Source organism: Schistocerca nitens, chromosome 1, assembly GCF_023898315.1.
Source record: "Schistocerca nitens isolate TAMUIC-IGC-003100 chromosome 1, iqSchNite1.1, whole genome shotgun sequence".
Taxonomy (NCBI): Eukaryota; Metazoa; Arthropoda; class Insecta; order Orthoptera; family Acrididae; genus Schistocerca; species Schistocerca nitens.
The window spans coordinates 190,806,904-190,828,566 of NC_064614.1; the positions used below are offsets into that span (position 1 = coordinate 190,806,904).

The following is a 21,663-nucleotide window of genomic DNA, read 5'->3' on the forward strand; positions in this document are numbered from 1 at the left end:
TGTGTCTATGTGCCTGTGGTTCTGTCAGTGTGATCATGTGATGTATCTGACCCCAGGAATGTGTCAATAAAGTTTCCCCTTCCTGGGACAATGAATTCACGGTGTTCTTATTTCAATTTCCAGGAGTGTATATAGGCAGAATACGGCAACACCTATATAAGACAAGTGTCTGGTGCAGTTGTTAGATCGGTTACTGCTGCTACAATGGCAAGCTATTAAGATTTAACCGAATTTGAACGTGGTATTATAGTCGACGTACGAGTGATGAGACACAGCATCTCCGAGGTAGCGATGAAGTGGGGATTTTCCTGTACGACCATTTCACGAGTGTACCGAGAGCATTAGGAATCGGGTAAAACATCAAATTTCCCACATCGCTGCGGCCGGGAACAGATCCTGCAAGAACGGATCCAATGACGATTGGAGAGAATCGTTCAGCGTGACAGAAGTGCAACCCTTCCACAAATTGCTGCAGATTTAAATGCTGAGCCATCGACAGGTGTCAGCGTACGAACGATTCAAAGAATCATTTTCGACATGGGCTTTCGGAGCCGAAGGCCTACTGGTGTACCCTTTTACGCCTCGCCTGGGCCAGTAAACACAGACATTGGACTGTTGATGACTGGAAACATGTTGCCTGGTCGGACGACTCTCGTTTCACATTGTATCGAGCGTATAGACGTGTACTGGTGTGGAGACAACCTCATGAATCCATAGACCCTTCTTGTCAGCAGGGGATTGGTGAAGCCGGTGGAAGCTCTGTAATGTTGTACGGCGTGTGCAGTGATATCGAACCCCTGATACTTCTAGATACGACTGACAGGTAACACGTACGTGAGCATCCTGTCTGATCACCTGCATCCATTCCTGTCCATTGTGTATTCTGACGGACTTGGGCAATTCCAGCAGGAAAATGCAACACTCACACGTCCACAATTGCTACAGAGTGAATCCAGGAACACTCTTCTGAGTCTAAACATTTCCTCTGGCCACCAGTCTCACCAGATATGAACATTATTGAGAATATCTTGGATGCCTTGCAGCGTGTTGTTCAGAAGAGAACTCCACCCCCTCGTACTCTTACTGATTTATGGACAGCCCTGCAGGATTCATGCGTCAGTTCCCTCTAGCATTACTTCAGACATTAGTCTGAGTCATGTCACGTCGTATTGCGGCACTTCTGCGTGCTCGCAGGGCCCTACACGAAATTAGTCAGGTGTACCAGTTTCTTTGCCTCCTCAGTCTTTGCACTTGTAATTTAACCTCATTATTGTACATTTTTGGCTGGACACATTTTCGTCGTACTTCTGTCAGGTTATTTGAGATAGTTTTTCTCTACATAAAATTTGTAATAAAAATCGAATAGCAATATTTAGCTCAATATTGTTACACTCTTAAAATATAGCCTATTGAAGCGGTGTGGTGAGAGGCCCAGTGAAAACAGCACGTCTACTGGTAGATGCGGGCTCAGTGCACTGATTTGGCAACTTAGTGGTTTCGAGTGAGGCAATTTCAACGTTTAATGATGTTTAATCATATTTGTTGTGTGATCACTTATGAAGAAAAAAGTAGACCATCAGAGATTTAATAAATTTAATATTTTTGTTTAATATGGAATGCATTTCTCTGCAAAGAAAAGTGAAATAATTGTCACAACAAGGAAGAATAATAGGCCAAATGTGGATATAACTTGTGGAGGGGAAAAACTACAAGTGGTAGAGAACTTCAAGTACCTGGGAAGCGTGATTGAAAGTAAGGGGGGAAACGCAATGGAAATAAATGAAAGGTGCAGAAAAGCAGGGCAGTTCTACAAATGCATTAGGGGGCTTATTTGGAGCAAGGAGGTGCCACAGAAATCCAAGGGAATTATATACCGAACCTACTTTGTCCCCATATTGGCATACGGAAGTGAGACATGGGTAATGCACAAAAGCGACAAAAGTAGAATACAGGCTAGTGTAATCTCCCCACGGAAAATTACCCTCGACCACGCAATAATTAATAATGGTCAATCAAATCATCCACATTTATTTACGTTTGAAAAGTATCTGATCGGATTTTCTAGTAATATATGCGCCGACAGCTCGTCGACGCCAAGGTATTTTTCTAGTACGTTTATTCTTTGGAACAACAGAGGTACAGAGATGTATGCTCCATGGTCATTATAGAGGGAGAAGGACACAGCTTCGGAAGTATCGGTTGGAAGATTGTCGGATTGCTAAAGGGACATTTTTACTCTTCTTCGCGCTAAAGCGAGCTAGGAACGTTTGTGCCGCTAGCGTGGTAGGTAAAGAGAAAGAAACTCTGTAAAAGCAAATTATATGAGACTTGAAATCCACAGAAAACGGAACGTGTACGGAGATGGATTCAATATACAATTTTCCTCAGAAATAAGGTTTGTGACCATTTTATTCTACAGTCAATGACGAATGAGTTCTCTGTCTGAATCATTGATGATTGTCTGGGCCCTGTAATTAATTGGGAAGTTTCAGCTGTGACGAAGAGAGCCTGCAATCTCTGAGTTTTTATAAATCGTCCAAAAAGGCTTCGTCCACATCTGAAATTTTAGATCTGTCGTAAACTGAACGAATTGTTCAAACGATCGATTTTCCCAACTGAATGCAGCGCTTAATAATAATAACAAATGTAAAGATCTTTTCCAGCAAGCCAGCCGCTGAATATTAAGACGAAGGGCTCCACCAGAGATTCTACTAGGCTGATTTCACGTAAATAATATATTTAAACTGTACACAGATAAAGGACAGAGAGAGAGAGAGAGAGAGAGAGAGAGAGAGAGAGAGAGAGAGAGAGAGACCGAATGAAATTCGAGAAATTACTCTGAATCCTCCATTAGCATAATTGTTTGTCTGTCTTTTCACGGATCAGCCTACATATAAACCACGAAGCCCTGACTTTATTGTACCGATTTATGTGTGAGAGTGAAGGAGTAATAAAGGCGACAGATACACCTCTGTACAGACAATACATTACACCAAGCTAGCGGCAAGCTGCATTCACACAGACTTTCATCATTTACAAAAGTAGAGAGAATTCATTATACTAGTGAAATGAAGTTCCAGAGGAGCAGGTTGGGTGTAACAAGACGAGACAGATTGCGAAATGTGTATGTGAGGGAAAGACTAAAGGAGGAACCAGTACAGGACAGGATAGAAAAATCAAGACTGCAGTGGTATGGACACATGAAGAGAATGGATGAGGGAAGAATTCCAAAGAGGATGTTTGATCTGCAACTGGAGGGGAAGAGGCCCAGAGGAAGACCAAGAGATAGATGGGTGAAGGGAGTGAAGGAATGTGTGATGAGAAGAGGAGAGAACTGGACGAAGGTGGAAGAGGGGGAATGGTGGAAAGACAGAACACGATGGAGAGGCTTGTGTTCCCGACAGACCCAGCCAGTGGCTGGAAACTGTCCAAGATGATGATGATGAATATTTTTGTTACAAATCCAGGTTGAAGACCAATCCTTTCATCATCCTGGATTTATCATCTGTATTTGCGACGGGGAGAATGAAAGGTGTTGATCTCAAGTATTTGGTGCTGACTGTGGGTTGGAGAAATGAAAATTAGAGGGACGACAAGTGGTGTGAGAGTAAGAAAACAGAAGAAACGGAATGAAATTAAGCAGCAATGGGGCAGAGAAGTGTAAATCTGGTCTTCGGTGCTAGACGTGTCGGAGGAGGCTGGTTGCGTGAAGGCGCGACAATCGCGGAGCCGGCCAGTAATAGCCGCTTAACGAGTTGTACAAATACCACTGGAGGCGCTCCAGCTGGCAACACCTAACACCTGCCCGGCCCAGTTAGACAAGTCCCCGCCCGCCCATTGCCAACTCCCGCAAACAAACAGCGAACAATGTCTTGGACGCTCTGCTGCGCTTCCGTATAGAGAATGACTTGTGACAATTTGCACGTGAAGCACGACTTCCACCCGACAAGTAGCAGCTCTGCGGGACTGGTAAGTACCTTGCACAGCCAACAGCGATATTTTTCCTCTTTCTGTCCTAATGGAAAATTCCCTTAGCTGCTTCCATTATTTTGTATTTAGGATAACAGTAAAATATACTACACTTTACGAAGAAACAAATGATTTGTAGAGTTTATGGGAATGGCTCACATCTTCAACAAAACTTTCCAGGTATTTGAGCAGGAATGTGACGACGCGGTCGCAAAATGTTTACCGAGATGAGCACGCCATGACAGCAAATGCTCGCAGAAATAAATAATTTAGTTTTTTAAGTAGGGATTCTCAAAAATTTATTATTCACTATGTAGTTTCTTAATTACTAATGAAAATATGGTTAGTTAACCTGCAAACACTTTTTCTAAAAAAATATTCATTTTTTATACATGCAAACTGGGTGAATACGAAAGTTTTGACGAGCTAGTAGTTGCTCGTTTTTAAATTAGTATAGCTCATTTGTAGGCCTTATTCTCCTCTTGTCAACGAACGTTTTCACTTTTTCAGAAAACCTTGTATTTAAAAATGTATTCTTATTCAAAATTTTCCTGTTATTGCTCTACCAGACACAAACTGTAATTATTTCCAAAATCCGGTACCAGAGCTCTGATTATTTTAGTTCCAAAAAATGCAAGGTTTCACTAAAGTAACTTGTTAATTATTCCAGTTAGAAAATTTCACATTCTCGAAACCTTTTGGTGGGCTTTGGGAACCCCAGCGTACGTTAAAATCAGTCTCATGAACTAGTTTCTATTATTACTGCCGTTTTCTAGTTGTACTGCTATTAGTGTAACTTACATCACCTTCTGTTGTGTCTTTATTTCTTACAATTTTATTTATTGTTATATTACCATCGAACATGTAATAATCTTGTATTTCAACAAACTGTAATTTTTGACATTACGTGCGCTTTTAAATAGGCGTCGCACAAAAAGTCTTAGTTCGTCTTCAGCAGACATCACGTTAATATCAGGTATGCGGTTGTACAATTCATGGCTGGTAACTGAAATGGTAGCTATCCTGTTAGTCCACCCTTAAACGCCATGTAGTTCTTAGTTAGCGTCGAACTTAAAATATGAAGCTACTATGATCTTCAGGAAAGTGTGAATTAATGTTCCAGTCTGTAATCAGTGAAATTAGAGTAGTTCACTTATCAGGTTGGAATACTGAGATTCTTGCGTGTTAGCTATCACTGACACGTGAATATTCTGACGCAATAAATACAGCAGTGGGGGGTCGGGTGAGGGGTGGGGGGAAGAGAGAGACAGAGAGAAAATAATTTTCGCGAGTGTTGTGTATTTTCTTAAACAAATGCTCGTCAAACTCATTAACATCAGGACGGTGATCAAAAGAAGCATGTTATGAGATACTAGAGGTGAAGTAACTTCTCCTCCTCCTCCTCCCCCCCCCCCCAACCACACACACACTTCTTTATTTAGGGAACTGACAATTATTCGATATCTCAGGATGTGTACTATCAACCGACCATTCTTCCTTCTTTTAATCAAGTTGCTTCAGAAATGTCTTTCTTCCCCAAATTCGATTCATTATCTCCTAATTTGTTATTCGACCTACCCCTCCAATCTTCAGCATCCTTCTACAGTACCATATTTTCGAAGCTTTTATTCCATGTTTCAATTCCATGCAAGGCTACACTCCAGGCAAATGCCTTCAGAGAAGATTTCCTATCGCTTTAGTTGATGTTATAGTTAATAAATTCCTCTTTTCGAAAATGCTTTTCTTCCTGTTACGTGTTTGCATCGCTCTCGATTCCGCTGATCATGAGTTACTTTGCTGCCCAAACAGCGAAACTCATTTGCTCTTTTAGTGTCACGTTTTCCGATCTGTTTCTTTCAGCGTCGCCTAATTTAATTCGACCACATTCCATTACCGTTCTTTTTCTTTTGTTAACGCCGATCTTACAATATCTTTTCAAGACACTGTCCATTCCGTTTAGCTGCCCTTCAAAGTCCCTTACCGTCTCTGAAAGAACTAGAATGCCATCAGCATATCTCCACGTTTTTCATTCTTCTCCCTGAACTTTGATTCCTTTCCCTAATTTCTCCTTGGTTTTCGTTACTGCTTGCCCAGTGTACTAACTAAATGTCGGGAATAGGGGACACACTCTCACTACCGTCGCAATTACTGCTTCCCTTTCATGTTCTTCGGTTCTTCTAATTGCAGTCTGTTTTCTGTACAATTTGGAAGTAACTTTTCGTTTCCTATAGTCAATGATTGATACCTTCAGAATTTCGAAAAGTATGCGAATTGACATTGTCCAAAACTTACTGCAAATCTACAAATCCCATAAAAGTAGGTTCGCTTTGTTTATCGTGTGTTCTGAAGTAAGTCTTAAGGTCTGTACTGCCTCGTGTTTTTCTACGTATCTCCCGAACCCAAACTGACCTTCCCCCTGATCGGCTGCTTCTTAGTTTTTCAATTTTCTGTAAATAATTCGTGTCTATATTTTCCATCTTGATAGAACTGATGGTTCGATAGCATTCACACTTGTCAGCACCTGCTTTCTTCGGAACTTCTTGATGCCAGAGTATTTCACCTGTCTCATTTTTCTTATACACCAGGAATTTCGTTAACTTTCGGGGAAAGTAGTCTATATCAAGTTTTTTGTTTCCATTTATGTCTTTCAGCACACTCAGATTCTTCTCGTAGCATCGCATTTTCCGCTTCGTCTTCATCTACTTCCTCTTTATGTAATATTGTCTTTAAGTTTGTTTCCCTTCTATATACTCCTTACACTTTTCAACTTCCCCTTATTTACTTAGTATTGGCTTGCTATTCGAACTCTTGACATCGCTAAATCTGCTTCTCTTTTCTCCGAATGTCTCATTTTCCTATAAGCGGCATGTATGTTTCCCTAGTTATACACGCTTCTACCGCCTTGCACTTATCCTCCAGCAATTCCTGCTTAGCCATTTCGCTGTTTCTTTCAATCTCATTCTTTAGACGTCTGCAGTCCCTTTCGCATGCTGCCGCAGCTACCTTTACATATCTTCTCCTTTCGTCAATTAAATTCAATATCTCCTGTGATATTCAGAGAATTCTATTAGGCCTTTTTTATCTGATCCTCCGCTACCTTCCGTATTTCACCCTTCCAAGCCGCCTATTCGTCTTCTGTTATATTCCTGTACCCTCTTTCAGTTATGGCCAATAAATTTACACTAGTCGTAAATGCAGTATTATTTGGGAAAAGCTACAATTTGCGTTGAACAATTACGTTAACATAGAACGCATTTGCAGAGTCATATACCACAAAATAGAAGTTGCCGAGTTGCTCGTTCTCCCCTTACGCGTCATCAATGTGCGACTACGAAGTTTTCCTGATATGACTGCAACACAGTGGAATTGGGCAACCCGCGGAAAAAGTCGGGATATGTGATCACTGTGGCTTTTGATATTTGACTACTGCAGTCCGGATGCATCGAAAATGGTTTAGCAAGCCACGTGTTCCTCTTGTCAAGTGTGCATGCTGTTCCATTACGCTGTGTTTTGATCAGAAAGTACATTTGCAGTTCAAGACGAGTAACGGAAGTAGGCCTACTTACAACAATGTAGCAACTTCAGTCATTGGAAGTATGACAGTATTGCATGTGTTAACATAAGTAGCTTCAATGAAACATTTACTTTTACCTGTTTCTCAAATAATACATCATTCATGATTGTTGTTAATCTCATCTCCAAAATCGTCTTTCGTGGCACCGTTTTTGCGGCGACGTGTGCTTCCATTACAGTCTTTAGATTTGTTAACCTTTGTTGTGCACCGCGGCTCGTCACTAAGGCGGTAAGCCCCTTTTCCAGTGTATTATGATAATTTTTTCCACTTGATTAACCATGCAACCGGAACAAACAGCAATGTATTACATCCCGCGTAACGCAAATTGAAGTAATTTGATTCAAAGCAACTGTCTGCCACAGATGTAAGCTGTTTACTTCTTGTAAGGGAATGTCTCATCATGTTTCGCGGTTGTCATTGAATCGTGAAGCTATATTTGTTTTCATTCATATATTCTTTGAATTACGATGAAAGCAACTAAACTGAAATTCGTTTGCGTTCGTTGTATCTGTAGTGATAGTATTATCAGTAAATGAAAAAATACACAGTCTCTCGCTGCAAGATTAGCTGCTTTTGATTGTGTGATTTACTTGGAATCTGAAATCGTCATCGGTGAATCCTGTCATATCTGTTATTGGTGAAACTGAAGAATAGGTGAGCATTGTTCCACGAATACAGCACAACTGGCGGCGTTGCAGTAAGGATTTTTTTTTACTTCCGCTTGGCAATGAATAAATAACTGTAGGCTACAGACATTAATAGAGACGTAAGCTGATATGTCGCACTTTTATACATCGACTGGACACATGAGTTTTTTTAGATAAACGACTTTATCGGTTGTAGAACAGACGCTTCTTCGCATGTTGAAGTAATTTTTATTTTGTTTGGACAGTTCGTACTTGGTTTCTAAGAATCTACTTCCTTCACTGTTTCCAAGATAATAGTAATGTTCATGTTACGTACTAGATATACTTGCTGCCTCTTTTTCCTCTTATGTTTTTCCATTCCGATAGGGATGACTTATCGGAATAGTAATTGTTCGATACGAATATGAAACCATAGAGTAATTTTACGTGCGCTAACAGATGCGCGTGGACTGCCATGGACACTGAATGCGTTGCGAACTTTTTTTTAAATATAAGGTGGATTTATACGTGGACGTTCTGGACGTAATGCGTCCTAATTTATGTGTAAATTATTAAAGCTTCTTAAACAAAACAAACATTATTGATATTGTGCATCTTTATTCTTTATGTCTACATAATTATTTCTCAACAGTCACTCTGGCGCCGGACACATTTTTCCCAGCGAGAAGCCAGTTTGTTGATATCGTCGGTGTAAGATGTTTTGACTTTGTTGACGGAACTGCAACCGCACCTATGGTTGTACCGCTTTATCACTACGGAAGTGCAGACATCAAAGGTGTTCTTTGTGTTTGGAAAGAGATGAAATCGGATGAGGTGAAGTACGGATTGTATGGAGAATGATCGATGTCAGTAAATCCAAAGTGTCAGCTTGTTGACAATATCACAACGCCCATGTGTAGTCCGGCATTGTCATGCTGAAGAAGAGACTCTTGGAATCCTAAATCCGATTACAGCACGCTGTTTCTCAGGCACAGTCACGTTACATGCTACATTTCGGAGCTCTCTAGAGGGAGAGGGCTGCAAGCACACTGTGATCAAAAGTAACCGGACACCCCCAAAAACATAAGTTTTTCATATCAGGTGCATTGTGCTGCCACCTACTGCCAGGTACTCAATATCAGCGGCCTCAGTAGTCATTAGATATCGTGAGAGCAGAATGGGACGCTCCGCGGAACTCACTGACTTCGAACGTGGTCAAGTGACTGGGTGTGTGTCATACGCCTGCACACGAGATTTCCACGCTCCTAAACATCCCTAGGTCCGCTGTTTGCGATGTGATAGTGAAGTGGAAACATGAAGAGGGACGTGCAGCACAAAAACGTACAGGCCGACCTCATCTGTTGACTGACAGAGACCGCCGACAGCTGAAGAGGGTCGCAATGTGTAATAGGCAGACATCTATCCACACCATCACACAGGAATTCCAAACTGCATCAGGATCCACTGCGAGTACCTTGACAGTTAGGCGGGAGGTGAGAAAACTTGGTTCAAATGGCTCTGAGCACTATGGGACTCAACTGCTGAGGTCATAAGTCCCCTAGAACTTAGAACTACTTAAACCTAACTAACCTAAGGACAACACACACATCCATGCCCGAGGCAGGATTCGAACCTGCGACCGTAGCGGTCGCGCGGTTCCAGACTGTAGCGCCAGAACCGCTCGGCCACCAGCGGCCGGCAGAAAACTTGGTTTTGAAGGTCGAACGGCTGCTCATAAGACACACATCACGCCGGTAAATGCCAAACAACGCCCAGCTTGGTGTAAGGAGCGTGAACATCGGACGCTTGAACAGTTGTGTGGAGTGACGAATCATGCTGCATAATGTGGCGATCCGGGGTGTGGGTATGGCGAATGCCGGGTGAACGTCATCTGGCAGCGTGTGTACTGCAAACAGTAAAATTCGGAGGCGGTGGTGTTAAGGTGTGGTCGTGTTTTTCATGGAGAGGGCTCGCACCTCTTGTTTTGCGTGGCATATCAGAGAACATGCCTACATTGATGTTTTAAGCAGCTTCTTGATTCCCACTGTTGAAGAGCAATTCGGGGATGGCGATTTCATCTTTCAACACGATCTAGCACCTGTTCATAATGCACAGCCTGTGGCGGAGTGGTTACACGACAGTAACATCCCTGTTATGGACTGGCCTGCACAGAGTCCTGACCTGAATCCTACAGAATACCTTTGGGATATTTTGGAACGCCGACTTTGTGTCAGTTCTCACCGACCGACATCGATATCTCTCCTCAGTGCAGCACTCCGAGAAGAATGGGCTGCCGTTCCCCAAGAAACCTTCATGCACCTGATTGAACGTATGCCTGCGAGAGTGGAAGCTGTTATCAAGGCTAAGGGTGGGCCAACACCACATTGAATTCCATAATTACCGATGGCAGGCGCCACGAACTTTTAAGTAATTTTGAGCCTGGTGTCCGGATACTTTTGATCACATAGTGCACGTAGATATGAAGAATAAAGATGTAGAATATTAGTAACATACGGTTTATTTTAAAAGCTTTAGGTGTTTTCACATTAAAAAACTGGAGTCGTTGCTTTTCAGCACGCCCTCGTAGAGCCGTTCCAAATTGCGTGGAGCTGAAATACGAACTTTGTTCAAAAAATGGCTCTGAGCACTATGGGACTTAACTTCTGAGGTCATCAGCCCCTAGACTTAGAACTACTTAAACCTAAATAACGTAAGGACATCACACACACCCATGCCCGAGGCAGGATTCGAACCTGCGACGTAGCAGCAGCGCGGTTCCGGACCGAAGCGCCTAGAACCGCTCGGGCACCGCGACCGGCACTACCTTTGTTGACAGCCTGAATGAGGCGGGGGATTTACCCCAAATCCAAACATAGCGTGGCGCTCTAGAATGCTTATATTGAACGGATTATTCGAAGTGTTTTCCATGAAGTCATATCTTTTCTGATAAATGTTTTGCTTTCCAATTTTGGCCACGCCCACAACAATGCTCACCCCGTATCGATCCCTGGTGTGACCCCTATTACATTACTATGAATCTGTTACAACACTGTCATCACGTTACCATTCACAACATTAGACGAAGTACAATACACTGCGTTAGAATGTGTGTGGGGGCGTTGCTTTCGAAACCGCCAGCTTCTCACCTTATATGACCAAATGGTATTTACCGACTTCCTAGCACTTGCAGCAGCAGAACACTTTTTTATCTTTTGATTTCAAGATAGTGCCGTGCAGCGTTCGTAAAAATATTAGTGGAGTGACGATTTCCGTGAGCAAACCACTGTGCTTATCAGTGATGGTCTTCTGAAATGTAAAAATAACACGATCTTGCTGAAGAAAATATTTTAATTCATTATCTTCTCCTCCACTATGGTAGTTACCGCTGTTGGTGCTAACTACGACAGTACTCAAAATGGTTCAAATGGCTCTGAGCACTATGGGACTTAACATCTATGGTCATCAGGCCCCTAGAACTTAGAACTACTTAAACCTAACTAACCTAAGGACAGCACACAACACCCAGCCATCACGAGGCAGAGAAAATCCCTGACCCCGCCGGGAATCGAACCCGGGAACCCGGGCGTGGGAAGCGAGAACGCTACCGCATGACCACGAGCTGCGGGCTACGACAGTACTCTAACCACCAGATGCCACCTAAATTTTGCACTCCTTTTTCATGCGACTGAAGTGTAAGTTTTCGAATCGTTTGTGTATTTTATTAACTGTCCATTGGTTCAGTAACGTGTTTCACCTGTGGTTTTCTACAGGGCTTAATGACACCAACAAGGTTAACTCACTGTAACAAGTCGCCGCCAGGTTGTTTAAGATAATACACTAGTATTAAAGCCCGAAGTAACTACAGCCGCTGCTACGGCACCAGTGAATGTCACAATAGGAATGGCGGTTCTCGCTAAAAACAACCGGTTTTCAGTTATATCCATTTTTTCAACGTCAGTTTAACCGGACTTAAAAACGCTCAAATAACCAGTTTCTAAAACAACCTATTTTCGGTGTTTAATCACTTTCTTTCCGGTAGTAAGTCCAGAAATCGAACTAAGGCTGAAAAAATTTGATACCCTCAGTTCCAAGATACATAGAATAGAAATATTAAATTAAATAAGTGAATTAAAGAAAACTTAGTCTGTCTACTGCTCGCTGCTTTTCCTCGAAAAGTTAGTGTTTGAATACTACAAAAAACCATCAGTATTCCCCTATAGATTCTAACTTTTAAACTCTGTTCAAAAATTATGTTGAAATCGGGGATCATACCCCTATTTGGACATTACGAGTAGTCGGTGCTAAAGAGTGAGAACTATCGTTGAAGAACTCTGTTTTTCGTGTTAATTTGTCTCTTTTGAAGGACTGCAAGCAGATGAAGGCATATTAATGTAAACACTTCAGCAGACCAGCAGCTTTCTGTTTTTAATATAACTATGAATGAACTGTTAAGTTTCAAGATTTCTCCTTAGATTACGTCAGGTTTGTTGTGGCGGCTCCTGTTTTTAATATTTTACTTGGTAAAAACATTGAGCAGTTCTAGATCGCATAAATGTGTGTTTATTTAAGACAACAGGTTTCGGCAGACTTTGCTGTATCTTCAGGTCTAAAAAATCTTTTTGTTTTGAAACTTTCATTTTACGTAGGAGCTCACGCAATTTGTCAAGTCGGTAAGAGTCTGCACATTATAAAAGGCTTGGCGTAACTAAAATATTTAAAAACATAAAGCGCCTTGTACAAATGGCTGTATATATCGCTGACATATGCTTGTTTTTAGCAAGTAAAATAGATCGCTTCTTCGGTTTTCTCAAAATGAGAAAATTCAATTTTAATTTTGAAGAAAATGGAGTATTGTACTTTATAAATACTGCCTTTCGTAAAATAACTTTCAAAGTAGGTATTTTGCCATTTTGTAATTCAACTGATGTCAAACAACAACAACAACAACGAGAAACAACCGTATAGAACGCTGGGGCAAGTCTTGCAAATTGTATGTACATGCTTACTATGTAACAGGCCACGCCACATGGTAATAGCTACATTGTCTCGGCAATCTTGTACCAGTTCTTATGCCATGTGTTTGTTGCTAGTTTCTATTGGCGTTGCAATTAAAATAGCACTCATCGCTCTTTCCAGTTTCTGTAATAATTGCAATATTTCGATGCAACGCAAATTTTACTAATGAAAATTACCTGTTCTTTAAAAAATATTTATTTAAAGACGAAAAATTTTAGCACCTTTGCTGTGGTTGATTGACATTTCGGTTTTTTATCCGGTCATTAATTAAACATAACACTTTTTACAATCGAGACAAAATAAATACCGAAAAATACCGGTTATTCAGAACTATAATATCGATATCGGTTTTTCCCATTTCCATGTCACAACGGGTGACCAGCGTAATGCGTTCACCAGGGGGTGCGGAGTGAGGCACAAACTTTCATTTTAAGTTTTATAGCTAGTTTTCAAAAATAAAGTGTGGAGAGGAGTTGTACGGTTTGAATAGATACTATGCGACCTGTCAAACGGGGTGATTTCGAACGGTTTTGTTGTTATTTTGATTGTAACTTTCGTATATATTGTTAGATTAAATTGATTGTTATGGAAGTGGTAGGGTATATGTGTAACGAATAAAATATCCCAGAACCAGAAAGTGTATGTGTAAGTATATTTATCTGAAGAAGTTAAATGAAGTGTCCGAAGTCACCCCATGGATTGGGGTGATTTCGGACACATGTGTTTTTTAAATCTGTCCGAAGTTACAGTATATAGAGGGCGAATTCGGACAGTTACTGCCTTTCTTAAAATTCTACATGCTTTTTATTTGATTTTGGTGACATTTTATACATCTTAAGGTAGCCCTTTGTTACGAATAAGTGATATGGAATAATATAATGAATTTTATATATTGCAGATAAGTTCTGCACGAGCTCGTTCAATATTTTCGTCTAAGCGAACAGAAAGATCTTCTGACTGTCGTTTGAGGAATAAATGCACCCATTCTTCTGCTGGCAAATTATTACGAAGTTTCTTCTCTTTTCGACCATATTTATCAAGGTAGCCTTTGACCAAATATCTAATATCCAATTTAGTGAAGGGAAATCCCCAATGTGCAGCCCTCAAGATACCTTCAACATTTCTTCTTCATCATCATCATCATCATCATCATCATCATCTAGCACTGGCTGTTCTCCCATTTTTTTTCGGATGTGCTTACTGCACTTTATTTTGTTGGGTTGATTTAGACATACCATACAAATCTCACTCTTTTCTGTACGATAATTTACCACTCTGAATATCACGAACAGCTTTATCTAAAAGTTCCCGGTCATAATTACACCGTACTGGAGCACATCTCCTGCTCTTATACGTTCTTGGCATTGTCCGAAATCGCAGTACAGTTTTACAAAAACTGTCGTTATTTTATAACATTGCACAAGAAACTCGACAAACTTGTACAATAATTGTCTCAATGCTGTTAGTTACTGAGCGCATAGACAATTAAGGTTACAATAACTTCCCGCTCGGCGCAACAATAGAAAGTTTCCACTTTACGATAATGCATGGATTTTTAACACTGAAATTGTTCGTCAATTATTCACCTGGGGAAACAGTTGACGCAAAACAAAAGTTGTGGAAAGTTATAAATGCAATCTCGTGCTTAAAATAACTGGCGCACGGACGTTAAAATAAGTAACTCTTTGCTTCTACGCAGTGGCAAAGAGCAAATAAGCCATACTGTCCGAATTCGCCCCGGTGTCCAAAATCACCCCGTTTGACGGCACCTAAAATTTTAGAAATTGCTGTCTTATTGATTCAACATCGCAATGTTTGTAGGCAGCATTTTCGGGCATCTTTCTCCTGACACACACGTATCACGATAACTTCCATAACCATATGACAAATTTCCTCTCTGTCTGCTACTGCCAGTCTACAATATCTTTCTCTCTCTCTCTCTCTCTCTCTCTCTCTCTCTCTCTCTCTCACACACACACACACACACACACACACACACACACACAATTAGCATTTTCAGTCGAGCAGCAAACCGTTACCCTTTAAGATTCCGCTCGGTTGCCGTAAAGAAAAATGTACTGTTTCATAAAGTAAAATACTAGATCTTGGAATGATTACTTCGCGTCACTACTCGCACCAGCTGGGCTGCGCTCGACCCGTACCTGTTCACTCCATGAGTCGACCCCTCAGAGTACTGTCTAAGCGGCTTTTCTACAGACACGGAAAGCTCCCCTCTTGTCTAGCTGAAAGGGCTTTCCCGCACCTCGTGTTATCTTGGGTCCAGTAGAGATGGGTACGGGTAGTATTCGTTACATCGTAGCAGTATCGTTACCTGTACCATTCTAACTGCCTCCCTTATTTGTTTTATTGTTTGTAGCGTCTTCATGCAGCTCAGGGTTGGGCTGCAACAATTCCTCTTTTGATAGTAACGTAGTTATAATGATCTGAAATTTCAGATCGTCACCTTTAGTTGTATCACAAACTGACTGATACTTTAATTGCCTTTCATTCACCGAGGCGCAGCTGTTTTGTCCAGCAGTCTGTTTACGGAGAAACAGATGTCAGTTACCCAGATTCGTAATACAAGAAACTATTTTCAGAGACTTTTCTCTGTTTTCACTGGAACTGTGTCTAGTTCATCGGTAAAACACTGAGTGTAACGGACATACATCATGGCTTTTCTTATAGGGATGTTGTGTCTCCAACAATTCTTCCTTCTATTTAAAGACTGTAACTTAAGCTTCTTGTCCGCTGAAGGGAAGGAGATAAATAAAGCAGCCAACGCTCGTTTCCTGAAACGGTTCAAAATAAACGAGTCTCTTGAAGTCCGCGCAGTTTCAATGGACTGGGAAGTTATTTCAAAACAAATTTAGCAGTGCTTTGATCACGAAAGCTTGCTGCAATGACTGAAAGCTCAAATATCTTGTTCGCTTCTCTCTTACTTTGGGGTACTACGACTTGCGCAAGTGTTCGTTTCCGTTTATGAAATCCTCGTTGGAAATCTTAGGAACCCGGCATTTCTCAGTTGCCATAGAGAACCAGCGTACTGACTATACTTCTTGTAGATCAGTGACATCCTTTGTTACCGTCTCTATTGTATTGTTAGTGGAATACTGCAGTATCTTCTTCCATTTCTCAGAGAGCTTCGTATACAAAGTAATGAATATGTTGTAGTATGTTTCTTTCTCCGCCTTTGGAGCTGAATGATCGGCGCGTCTGACATGACTGCCATGCAGAGGATCCATGTTCAATGCCCGGTACTGTCAAGGAGTTTTTCCTTCGCGCGAGGACTGGAACGGAGTCCATTTAGCCCCGTGGTGCCTACTGACAAGGGAACCTCCCCATCGCACCCCACTCAGATTTAGTTAGAAATTGGCACAGTGGATAGGCCTTGAAAAACTGAACACAGATCAATCGAGAAAACAGGAAGAAGTTGTGTGGAACTATGAAAAAAATAAGCAAAATATACGAACTGAGTAGTCCATGCGCAAGATAGGTAAAATGTAGGATAATGTGAGTACACGAGCCGTGGTCCCGTGGTTAGCGTGAGCAGCTGCGGAATGTGGGGTCCTTGGTTCAAGTCTTCCCTGGAGTGAAAATTTTACTTTCTTCATTTTCGCAAAGTTATGATCTGTCCGTTCGTTCATTGACGTCTCTGTTCACTGTAATAAGTTTAGTGTCTGTGGTTTGCGACCGCACCGCAAAACCGTACGATTAGTAGACAAAAGGACGTACCTCTCCAATGGGAACCGAAAACATTTGATCGCAAGGTCATAGGTCAACCGATTCCTCCACAGGAAAACACGTCTGATATATTCTATACGACACTGGTGACGGCATGTGCGTCACATGACAGGAATATGTTGTCGACCCACCTAACTTGTACACTTGGCGAATGGGTAAAAAGATTCTTCTACCTTGCCAGATTTAGGTTTTCTTGTGGATGTGATAATCACTCCCAAAAAAGTGATGAAAACATGAGACTGTCACATAAACTGAAAATAAAAAATTAAACTTATCACTAGAGGGAAGACTTGAACCAAGGACCTCTCGTTCCGCAGCTGCGCACGCTAACCCCGAGATCACGGCGCTCCTTCGTTTTCACTCTCCTAGATGGTGGCTATCTTACGCATGGACTATTCAGTCTGTATATTTTACTTATTTTTTTCATAGTTCCATACAACTTCTTCCTGTTTTCTAGATTGATCTGTGTTCAGTTTTTCAAGGCCTATCCACTGTGCCAACTTATAACTAAATCTGAGGGGGGTGCGATGGGGAGGTTCCCTTGTGAGGAGAAACTTTAATGAGAAGTGGAGGCTCCAAGGTCTGAAAAACAGACAATAGCCGGGAGCGCTTGTGTTGACATTGCCACACTGCCCGCCCGCCCCCCCCCCCCCCCCCCATGCTCCGACGCACCACATCGCATTCGAATCGCACCGTAGGACAGAGGATAGCGCGTAGTTTATGTATTTCTTCGATTCGCCTACTTCTTATGATTCCGCGTAATGAACGTTGCTGTTTTACTGCCTTTGACTACAGGTTTTGTCAGTCACAACTTGAGTCATGCCAGTTTCCTGTAAAAAATAATTTGTAGACATGTATAGAATGGTACTGCGGCGCGACACGTTCTTTTTACCGCTCTGCCAGTGTCCAGCAATGTTCATTTCTCTAGCTAAAAGCTGTAGTAGAAAATACTAGACCACTACTGTCTAGTGCAGGTCGCAAAATACATAGAATTGTCCGGTAAACGGGATGTGGCTAGCTACTGAAACAAAAGTTTTAACTTGGCAATGTACATTTTCAGGTGTATTTTTACGATAAAGATCACAGTTAATACTGCCAAGTCCGTACCAAGTGGCTACACAATGTAAAGTTCCCACGCACACCACAATCACACACTTAGCCAGTTTATGGTATTTACACCCGTTACCGAAGTTAATAGAGTTCACTGGATCGTTTAGTTATGAAAATGCTCGCTCTAATGTTGTGCACTCTGCTCTACACGTAATACCCGTTCCATTCTTAGACCGCACAACACGCCACGCGGTTTTAACTAACAGTCAAAGGCAATAATTTTGATATTCAGTCCGAAATTCCACAGGACTTCCTGTATACCGTTCACTTAAATACGCTTTGTACTACTTCGCGAACTCGTAATTAGCATTTTTCCGCGATTTTGCAGTACTTTCGTCGGAGCTGCTTTCCATGAGATCTTACTAGTTCGAACCCTCAGCCCCGACTTCTAGATCACATCAAAGGCTTTGTTCCCAGCATAGATTGGCACGAGCCTGCATTTTTCTGATCGGCTGATATTACAAACAGCAAATCAGGTTGCAGTATTATCCCGCGCTTTACTTCAATGACCAATCATAGTAAAACATTTCTTTCTATGGCAACTGCTAAATAAATAAATAAATTTAGAAAAGTATCAAATATAAAATTACTCCTTCCGAAATTACCGATTAATTTGTGTTCTACTCACGATTTATTAGTATCATAAACTGACTGCACATTTAATTATAGTAAATCCCCTGAATAGTTTAACTGGTACTTCGTGAATAAACAAAACAATTTTCATTTACTTCTGTTCTTCTTCACTCATACAACACTCACACTGCTAATTACTACACATATGAAACAATTATAATTATGCAAATACATTAAATATTAATCAAACATAACTTTACAACATTGTTTTGACTACGACTGCTAGCACTGTCCGTCAACTGCTGACCTCTGCCGCCTACTAGTACAACTACGTGCAGCTCTGTAACTCAGGTCCATGTCAGCTGGTGACATCTGTCGATGACTCATGCCTATAACGATATCGTCTTAACAAGTGACAGGAGCGATGTGAAGGCGCTACGCCTCAGTACCACCACATATACTCGTTTATAGGTAAAGCAAATATCAGGATCCGATTCATTGGTAGTACTGCAAAATCTTAATACGAACGTGTGGACAGATGCAAATGCTCGAGCAGTCGTGGGGGTGAGGCATCGAATCGCTTCAGTATCAATGTATGGACAGTAATGGTTGGTAACAGACTTATAACGTCATACACTTTACCCAACAGAATAGCTACTGTGCGCCACCGATTTCTGCTCGAATTGCTAGCACTGCTGGAGAATGTCGCCCATGCAGAAACGCAATAACTGTCGTTTATGCACGACGGGGCATCAACCAATTTTCTACGTACCCTGCGACAGTACTTCACCGCTACGTTTCATGGGCCGGTAGCGTTGCCTCCCCGTTCGCCAGACCTGGATTTCTGACTATGACGTCATTTAAAGGCACTGATGTGTGCCCAACTAATCGACAATGTACAGACGCCATACGAGCATGTGACTAGCGCACACGACGTACTCCGGTTGCAACCAGCTGTATTTGACAGAGCGCGCGATTCACTGCGAGGAATTGCCGAAGGCTGCCTTTTTTCTAACATGTCTGTTTTCAGTATGGCATAGCAGGGTGTGCTTGGGTGAACCCTTCTATTACAGAATGTTCATAAAGTTTCACGCATTGTGATACGAGGTCTTATACCTTCTCTACTGTCTAACGGTCTTTTTCAAATGTATCACAGAATTTTTTTCCGACTGCTAGACCGAGTTAGACTTTCTGTGACGGTAGCTCTTCTCCTTGGAGACCAACTCTAGCAAATAACGTATTCAACGACTGTGTCAACTTTGATTCGGAGACTTAACGAGTTCGGTCGTGTATACTGATGAGTAGCAATATGTGCTTTTATTGGCCGCCATCACGGTCTGTATTCATTCGAAGTCAATTTTTCCACACAGATAGTGTCCGATTAAAGTTATCTCGATTTAGAGAAGTGTAATGTTTTCAAGAACGCAGAACAGCAAAAGTTTAAGGTACGTAGCATGTCCTACTAATCCAGAAGTGGACTGATCCGAGTTGTGAATGTTGAATATTGCCATAGAATTTTCGGTCATTGATTTCTGGATGTTTCTTGGTGAATCTGCAAACACGGTCACTTCAGTAGCGAGTGTTGTATTTTGCAGAAAATTACGTACCCGGTTAGGACATCCATGAGTCAACTGAGTACCGTAATTCCAGTAAACGAAGCTCCGAAGATCGGTATCTACGAGTAAATATAATATCCAGTTTCAGGCGATGATATATTATTTAGAGGAGTTGCAGCTAACCAGCGGGATCTTCACAGATCAGCGCAGCTTCTTCTGAAATTCTGTAACATTTTGCGAGCTATTCAAAATCCCCTGAAGTCACGGAATTGCCAGCGAATTAAATGAACAACAGCTAATAACAGGAGAAATAAATGAACTAGTTCTTGCACGTGACGAACTAATAATAATAATAATAATAATAATAATAATAATAATAATAATAACTAGACAAAACTTTAAATCAATTCTTAAATAAAACTCAGATGTAATTCATATACTTTGCCCAACGTATAATTTTAGGAGATTTAGTTCTATATTTCAACAAGACTACCTCCTGTAGGAATATGTGACACGCTTTTTGAACACCCCGAATAAAAATTGTCTGCAAAATCGTTGAGAATTGTGATTAAAAAAATCAAGTCTTATCTTCATCCACAGGAGCCACATTTGAAAAGAATACAAATTGACCCCTGAAACAAAACATTTGTTTTTTTTCCATGTGAAATCAGGGCACATTTGCATCTTTTTATAAAAGATGCATTTTTCAATTGTAACTGAACTGTAATAGTATACACCGTGCTCGTGTCACCGTTTTTTTGTTGGTATATAACGCAGAATGTGTACATGTTAATATTTTTAAACGTTACTTAAGTAGGGAATCGTTACAACGTCAGTGTAAAAGAATGCGATTATTGATTAAAGGGTGATAAAAAGAAACGCCTGAAACGGGACAAAAAGCTTGGATAAGTGTCAGACTTCAAATTCAGAGTTTTTGGGTTCGATCTGCAGTGGACCCAAGAATTTTTCCGCCAGTGAAGCACCTTTGAGAGTTACTTGTTACGGTGAAGAATGCCAAGCAACACCATGGTTAAAAGTCCATGTTAAACTGTACAGGTCACTGCAACAGGCTGTTAAGTCAGTTCAAACGTCGTAGGTAGGCAATGACGTATCACCTGTAGGTATACGCGTACTGAACAAGTGTGCTGTTTTTAACTAACATTCGGATTGATGGAAGCATTATATTTACTTCCAATCTGTCGACAGTAGCACACAAATTACAAATAAGACATCTACCTACGCTTCCGGGATGGTCGATGAAAATTTAATCGAGCGTATAGAGGAATTCACAGAGGTTAGATTTTTGTTTTGTTTTGGGCGGCTGTACTGCGAAACGAAACCATGTAGTCTTGCATACGAATTTATTATCTGATCAATCAGCTGCCTCGCCTGCTTGCCAGTACTTGCTACTGAAAACATGTTATCGTGGTATCATGTTTTAATACCAGTAACTTACCCACATTTTTTTAATAAGTGCGGGATATTCGTTAGAAGA

General features: G+C 41.2%; 1 long non-coding RNA gene across 1 annotated transcript in view; it reads left to right on the forward strand.

The window, feature by feature from the left end:
* The first annotated feature begins 3,833 nt into the window (after positions 1-3,833).
* The window catches only part of LOC126245289 (uncharacterized), a 556,618-nt gene continuing 538,788 nt past the window's right edge, over positions 3,834-21,663 (forward strand). Inside the window, exon 1 of the long non-coding RNA XR_007545381.1 lies at positions 3,834-3,969. This is a non-coding gene — a long non-coding RNA (uncharacterized LOC126245289). The remainder of the gene's footprint in view (positions 3,970-21,663) is intronic.